This window comes from Corylus avellana, chromosome ca5 (genome assembly GCF_901000735.1).
Source record: "Corylus avellana chromosome ca5, CavTom2PMs-1.0".
Taxonomy (NCBI): Eukaryota; Viridiplantae; Streptophyta; class Magnoliopsida; order Fagales; family Betulaceae; genus Corylus; species Corylus avellana.
The window spans coordinates 8,933,269-8,941,832 of record NC_081545.1 but is presented as its reverse complement, the minus strand read 5'-3'; the positions used below and the strand labels follow the sequence as shown (position 1 = coordinate 8,941,832).

General features: G+C 36.1%; 1 pseudogene; it reads left to right on the top strand.

Annotated features, from left to right (window-relative positions):
* The first annotated feature begins 975 nt into the window (after positions 1-975).
* Positions 976-7,363, top strand: LOC132183314 (desmethylxanthohumol 6'-O-methyltransferase-like; annotated as a pseudogene).
* Positions 7,364-8,564: the final 1,201 nt, after the last annotated feature.

Sequence of the window (8,564 nt, the reverse complement as noted above, 5' to 3'; positions counted from 1 at the left end):
AATAGGAAGCTGCTGTGGACTGATTTAGTTTCTTTGAAAGCTAGAGTAGGTCTTAATCCTTGGATGATTTGTGGTGATTTTAATGTTGTTAAGACCTTGGCAGAAAAGTGGGGATCTGACAAGTTAAACTCTTATGAAATTGAGTTTGGGCAGTGTTTGAATGATTTGGAGGTCTTGGATATTAATTTCAGTGGCTATTTTTATGCTTGGACTAATAAAAGTGAGGAGCCTCGTTTTCTGGCCAGGAAACTTGATAGAGTATTGGCTAATGAGTTTTGGTTGAATGATTTTGGTAAAACCATTGTGGAATTTCACTCAGGGGGAGTTTCTGACCATTCCCCTGCTATTATTTCAGTGGGTAGTATGCAGAGTTTTGGTCCAAAGCCTTTTAAGTTTTTCAATTTTTGGCTAGAGCATCAAGATTTTTTGAAATGGGTTTTGGAGGGTTGGAATATTCAGGTGGATGGGGTTTCTATGTATAAACTGTATGCTAAGCTCAAATCTGTGAAAGCTGTTCTCAAAGTTCAGAACTTGTCTTGCTTTGGGAATCTAAAACAGAAAGTTATGGAGGCTCGTGAGAAATTAGATATGGCTCAAAAGGATGTCATTGCTAATTTTGGGAGAGCTGATTGCTTGCTTAAAGAGAGAGAATGTCTTCATGCTTATGTTTCTCTTACAAAAGCTGAGGAGTCTTTGTTAAAGCAAAAAGCTAGAAATAAGTGGCTGCAGCTAGGAGATCAGAATAACAGTTTCTTTCATCGGTCTCTTAAGGTTCAAAATGCTAAGAACATTGTCACTCATTTGTGGGATGAGCAGGGTAATAGAGTGGAGGATGTGGAGCAGATCAAGCAGGTGGCTATCCAGTTTTATAAGAAGTTGTTAGGGTCAGATCAGTTGCAATTCACTGATGAGAAAGCAGCTAGGATTAGACAGCTTATCCCTACTGCCATTCCTAGTGATAAGGCTACTATTTTGGAGAAGGAGGTTACTGCAGAAGAAATAAAGGAAACTTTATTCCACATGCCAGCCAACAAGGCCCCTGGTCCTGATGGGTTCTCTACAGAATTCTTTAAGGCCTCTTGGTCTATTGTTGGAGAAGGGGTGGTGGCAGCTATTAAAGGGTTTTTTGCTTGTGGCAGGTTGCTTAAGGAGGTAAATGCTACCATTTTAACTTTGGTACCTAAGAAGGTGAATCCATCTACTATGGGGGATTTCAAACCTATAGCTTGTTGTAATGTGATTTATAAGTGCATCACTAAAATCATTTCTAATAGGATGCTCCCTTTGTTGAGTGATTTGGTTAGCCTGAATCAATCAGCTTTCATTCCTTCAAGAAGCATTTCAGAAAATGTCTTATTGGCTCAAGAGATTGTGAAAAATTATCACAAAGGTAAAGGGGATCCTCGTTGTACTTTGAAAATTGATCTTATGAAGGCATATGATTCTGTCAATTGGAACTTCATGTTACATTGTCTTCATTGATTTGGGTTTCCTTTGAAGTTTTTAAGTTGGATTAAGGAGTGTATCACCTCTCCTAGGTTTTCCATTTGTTTAAATGGCACGTTGGTTGGCTATTTTGAAGGCAGGAAGGGGCTTAGGCAGGGGGATCCTTTGTCTCCTTACTTGTTTGTTTTAGCCATGGAGGTGTTTTCAAGGATTATGGCTGAGCACACTGGGGTTGGATCAGGTTTTCAGTTTCATCCCAAGTGTGTGAAGTTGAAACTTACTCACTTATGTTTTGCAGATGATCTTCTTATTTTTTCTACAGCAAATTTGAATGCTATTACTATTGTAAAAGCTGCTCTACTTGAATTTGAAGAACTCTCTGGTTTGAAAGCAAATCCTATTAAGAGTTCTTTCTTTTGCTCTGGGATTTTAGATAGAGTGAAGCATATGTTGTTAGGAGAGCTGGGAATGAATGAGGGCCATCTTCCTGTTAGGTACCTTGGGGTACCTCTCATTTCTACTAGACTTTCTGCTGCTGATTGTGGGGCTTTGTTGGATAGGATTGCTGGGCGCATTGACTCATGGCTTTCTAAGAACTTATCCTATGCAGGGAGGCTCCAATTATTATCTTCTGTGCTTTACAATTTGCAAGTTTACTGGACTAGTGTCTTTATTTTGCCCAAGAAGGTGATTAAGGCTATTGAACAGAAATTCAATAGGTTTTTGTGGAATGGGAAGAGTGAAGGGTCTGCAAAGGCTAAGGTTTCTTGGCAAGAGCTGTGTTATCCTAAGAAGGAATGAGGTTTGGGCTTGAAACAGTTGGAGACTTGGAACCAATCTGCTATGCTTAAACATGTATGGAGTCTTTTTGCTAGATCAGGTTCTATTTGGGTGGCCTGGGTGAGAGAAAATTTGTTAAAAGGGAGGAGTTTCTAGAGTGTTGGCTTTCCTCAAACCTGTTCTTGGAGTTGGAGAAAGATTTTGAAGTTGAGGAGTATAGCTAAAAGGATTTTGAAGTTTGAAGTTGGAAATGGGGAGAATATTCACCTTTGGTTGGATTCATGGCATCCTTCAGGTATTCTATATGAGGTTTATGGGCATAGGGCTGTTTATGATGCTAGAAGCAATGTGGAGGCTAAACTCTCTTCTGTAATTCTTAATGGAGAATGGCATTGGAGACCAGCCAGATCTAATGCTCTGGTTGAAATCCAAGCTAGGCTTCCTGAGATTAGGTTTGCTCCTTATGATAAGCCTATGTAGACTGCATCTAGGAAGGGAATATTTGTTAGTTCAGAAACTTAGGAGTTGTTGAGAGAGAAGAAAGAGGAAATTGCCTGGTGGAAATTGGTTTGGTTCTCATATGCCATTCCCAAGCATGCTTTCATTTTGTGGCTTGCTATACAAGATAGACTTGTAACAGGTGAAAGGTTGCTTAAATGGGGGTTTCAAAGTGATATTAAGTGTCTGTTTTGTCATAATCAAGTTGAAAGTAGGGGGCATTTGTTCTTTGAATGCAGTTTTAGATATAGAATCTGGAAATTTTGTATGGCTCGATGTGGAGTGGACAATACTCCAGTTATTTGGGATGAGTTTCTGTAGAAAGGAATTCAAGAGTGGATGAATAAGTCTCTTAAAGGTTTTCTTTGCAAATTGGTTCTAGGTTCTGTTATCTACAATTTATGCTGCACTAGGAATGAGCTAATGCATTCTGGTCAACCTAACACTGAGGAGCAGCTTTTGAAGAAGATAATTTGGGAGGTGAGGTCAAGAATTGCTGGGAAGGGAAAGTTTCTAAGAACTAGAGAGAACCTGGATTTAGCTTCTTTGTGGAATCTGCATGCTGACTTGCTGTTATAGTTTCTGTGCAGGCTTGATATTCTATTTTTCTGCCTTGCTCTTCTAATTGAAGGCTGGTCTCTTTTTGGAGAGGTTTTTAGTATTGCTATTGGTGTTGAGTAGTGTCTTTGAAGTTGTTTTGCTTTGTTTTTTTTTTTATTTTAGACCCTGCGTGGTTTTCTGCAAATTTGGTTTCTGTTTGTTGTTTCTTTGTAGAGCAGCCCTGCTTTGGTTTTTCTTTTGGTAGTGCTGGTTTTGCCAAATTGTTTGTTGTATGCATTTGGCTTGCTTGGAGCAAGTGTGAAGCCCTGCGTGGCTAAGTTTTTGGCCTTTTGAGAAGGCTTGTAATTGGAATATCTTTGTAGTTTGGATTGGTTGTTCTTGAATGAAATTCCTTATTCATCAAAAAAAAAAAAAAAAAACTGTAGCCAGAAAAATGAGGGAGACACAAAGATCAAACATGCATGTCACCAAAAGACATGTTTGCTAATTAATCTAGGATTCATCCATAATTGCCAGCTTAATTGATGTTTGTGTGGGGCTATATTTCAGCACTACCTTCCTTATCAGCTCCGAAACAATATTGTTTAAACAAAATACTTATTATATATAAGTATTTATTATTTAAAGTATTTATACTTTTTTTTTAATTTCCTTTTTTCTTTTTAAAACTATAAACTCCATCACTTGTATAAATAAATAAACCCAGAATTATTAATTGGGGTGGCTGTTTTTAAACTCTCTAATTGGACGATTCCAATTATGTGGGAGTCTTTCTAAATGCAACAATGATAATTGATGTTGTCACTGCTGTCGTATGTAACTTTTGTTCCCAAGCTTGGGGAGGGCTTTTCCTTACTTTTGTCCAAAATATAAAACGAACCGTTTTAGTGATAGTACTCTTTACATACAGGCAGGGCCGATAGATTTTGCGGCCTAAGACAATAAGTTTAAGTTAAACCTATTTATTATATTTAAATATTAATTATTTTATTTTTATTTTAATATTGATCTTATATTTTGTTATTTAAAAATCATTATTCTTACTTTTTATGATGCATAATTACTAATTAAGTTTTTATAATCAAGTTTTCCAACATCTCATTTTTAATCAAGTGGACGCGATGAACTCACAAGAAGAAAATTGGAGCAAAATTGGACACTTAGCGGCAGATGCTAAATCTATGCTCAACGGTTTTAGTAGCTGGGAGATTTAAGGTTTAGTATGTAGGCCGAAATGCCAATTTCGCAGATCATCATCTTGCAAAATTGGCGGCAGGACTAGGATTTGAAAATGAGTGGTTGGGAGAATTCCCTAATTGTATCTCAGAGATTATCCAAAAAGAGCAATTTGTATTATCTTTTTCATTGATTGATGAAGAAGTAAATGTTTTCTCAAAAAAAAAAAAAAAAAAAAAAATTAATAATATAGATATTCCATTTAATTTTTCTTGTGACCTTGTTGATCTTAGATAGGATTTTATCAAATTTAATTTTGAAAAAAATTATTTCTTCATAAGCAACCGTAACATGTATTGTCAATCAAATTTTATAAACGATATATTTAAAAAATAATCAAATGTTTTATATATAATTTAATTTGTCAATCAAAACACTTTCTTTTATTTGTAAAATTTCATTTAAAACTTCTTTTTTTTTATTACTTATTAGATATAGAATGACTTATCACTTGATTTAAAAACATGAAATAATAAGACTTAAAAGAAAAAAAAAATGTTGAGAAAAATGGAAAGCTATAAAGTGCAATTTATAGTGAAATAAATAAATTGGGCATTGAAAAGTCACTGACATTGTAATTTTAACTGTTATGCACAATGCAAACAATTTGAGTTTTATTCACTTTCTAAAAATTTATGGATGTTGAAACTTTCCATGAATATGATTAATGAATGTCAATCCATAATTATTGTGGTTACCGTGCACAATAATTGATAAACAATATAGAATCGAAAAAAGAGAAATTAAGAGAAAGAGAGTCAAGACAATTTATGGATGTCGAAACTTTCCATGAATATGATTAACGAATTTCAATCTATAATTACTGTTGTTACCGTACACAATAATTTATGAACAATATAGAATCGAAAAGAGAGAGATTAAGAAAGAGAGTCAAGACACGAATTTAATGTAGTTTGGCAATGTGCTTACATTCACAGAGAGGCGACTGTATTTTAAAGAAATTCCCAAAATGCCCCGTACCGTACCGCTTGGCCTTCAACTAGTGTTAATATGAGCTACTAATTCCAACAATTACTATTATCATAATTAGGAGCCTTAATTAGATACTATTTATTAACTTTTACGATATTAAAACCTTAACTATTTGTCCCTAAGAGATAGTTCAATTGGTTGAAACCACACTTAATGAAATGAAAGTCACTAGTTTGAATCCCTCTCCTCTTTCTTGTGTGGACATGTCAAAAAAAAAAAAAAAAAAACCTTAACTATTTATTTAGAAAAAATCTTTATTGTAAAATTATTAATTGGAGCCTTAATTTGACACTATTAATTATTAACGTTTTACCATATTAGAGCCTTAAAAGTATTTTTTTGTAAAAAGAATCTCTACTTTTCAATTATTGATTGGGGCTTAATTAAATACTATTTTTTACTTTTTTACCATATTAAAGCCTTAAAAAAAAAAATTAAATATTTATAGCATAATTATTAGTTGGAGGCATTATTTAATTGCTCGCCTAGGGCTGGCCTTGTATAATACAGGCAGCAACCTTTAACCTTACTATCTCCATTTCTTTTATGCGCGTGTGTGTGTGTTTGATTGAGTGAGTGAGTGAGAGAGAAGATGGAAACAAAAGAAACTCTGGCATTGGTACAAGGCCAAGCCGAAATCTGGCAACAAATGATCGGCTCGGTGGATTCTATGGCATTGAAATGTGCGGTGGAGTTTCGCATTGCTGACATTATACACACTCTTGGTGGCCCCATTACTTTGCGCCAAATAGCCTCTAGGATTGATTCTACGTCTCCTGATATCTCCTACCTCGCCGTATCATGAGATTACTTGTCTGCAAAAACATCTTCACTAAACAACATCAGCCGGTGGACAGTGGTGCGGAGACACTCTACGGGTTGAACCAGGCGCCAAGATTGCTTCTGCATGATGTTGAGCTCAGCCTAGTGCCAATGGTTTTATTGAGGAAGCATCCATGGCTATTGGAACCGTTGCATTGGCTCAGCCAATGCGTCAGAGAAGGGGGCACTGCGTTCAACAAGGCCCATGGCTGTGAGATTTGGGACTTTGCATCAAAAAAATCCTGAGATCAACATCTTCAATGATGCCATAGCGTGTACGGCCAAGATTGTGATGAGGGTGATAATGGCGGAATACAAAGATGGGTTTGGTTGCGTGGGATCATTGGTGGATGTAGGAGGTGGGACGAGAGGGACGATAGCTGAGATTGTTAAAGCACATCCACACATGAGAGGTATTAATTTTGATCTACAGCACCCATGCACAAAGGGGTCTCCCATTTAGGAGGTGACATGTTTGAGTCCATTCCTAATGCAGATGCAATTTTCATAAAGGTATGTATTTATCAATCTATTCGGTTTTTGTTGCTTAAAAATAAGAGAAAATATAATCACATACAGCCTTCGATTCTTTCTGCATAAAATGTTTTCCATTCAAAATGTTTTAAGGAAAATCATTTTTCATGTAAATGTTAAAGGAGTCCACTGACTTTATGTCTCTGTATATATATGATCACTTCATAAAAACAAAATTTATGGCATAGTAATGTTGTTGCAGTGGGTGCTACACAATTGGAGTGACGAACATTGCATGAAGATTTTGAAGAATTGCCGAAAAGCAATACCAGAGAAGAGTGGAAAGGATATTATTGTTGACAATTTTCTTGAGAAAGATGGTAATGATTTGTTTGATGAGACTTGCATGGTATTCGATTTGTGTATGATGGCGTACACTGCCGGTGAAAAGGAGAGGTCGACAAAGCTTGAATGGAAGAAACTACTGGAGGAAGCAGGCTTCAGTCGCTGCAAAATCATCAAAATCATCATTATTGAGACCTATCCCGACTAAAAGTGACATACAATTGCTCTTGTGAAGAAGCCATTGGCACCACACACTGTTGATTTGGTGCCTAGTTTTATTGTAAACGAAGAAACCCAATAAACGAATAGGGAAAAAGAAACAGGTGTGTGATGAACCATGATTTAAAAATGAAATAAAAGTCCTACTCTTTTAGCTAATATTGTGAAACTACATCCACACATCAATGGAATCAACCTTGATTTACCATATAATTGGATCATTAGTGACGAAGATTGGATTAAGATTTTGAAAATTTGTCTGAAAGCAATACCAAAGAAGAGTAGAAGATTATTGTTGTTGGAGAGAGTTTTAGAACCAAATATTTATTGAAGTATGGAACATATGATGACAGTATTTGATTTGGTAGCGATGATATGCACCAAGGCTGGAAGGGAGAGGACTAACCTGGAATGGAATAAATTACTAGAAGTAGGTGGGAATAGGATTTTCAACGACAAAACTATTCATTATTGCGGCCCATCGAGCAAGAAGAAGAAGGATCGAGATCCTCTACAATTGCCTGCTCCGATGGGAAGGAATTATGAGAGGCTCCCAATGAGGCCTCCTGCCGAAGCAAGAAGCCCGGCCACTTTTTCAAGCATCTCGATATTATTGGGGACAAAGAATTGTAAGAGATCTCGATCCAAAGCGAATTGTAGGAGAAATGGCATTACCAGCCACTTTTTCAAGCATCTCAATATTATTGGCGACAAAGAATTGTAGGAGAAATGGCATTACTGCAATGAGTCAAAAATGAAAAATAAAATAAGACTAAACCAACTAATAACAATTCAAAAAAAAAAAAAAAAAACTACTAATAAAGGGGTTGAGTTTAATCATAAGATTTCTAATATGAATAAACCCAACCCAATGAAGGTAATGTTTTCAAAAGTTCAGAGAAGCCAACGTTATAGGTGAAAAATAATGACATAATGATGATTGAAATTGTATCTTGGTCTTTAATTATATAGGATGACATGGACTTGTGTATTAGTTCTGGTATGATCGCACCCACCATGTATATCCTCAGTCGTAATTTAGGCTTACAGCAAGTTATCTTGGAAGGGGATTCCAAACAAGTTGTACAAACCATCAACACAAATGCCGCACCATGGGGTCGTTTTGGACAAGTTATTGAGGGTATACATGTTGTACTGCCAAGTTCCAGGAGTTGGAAAGTGGAACATGT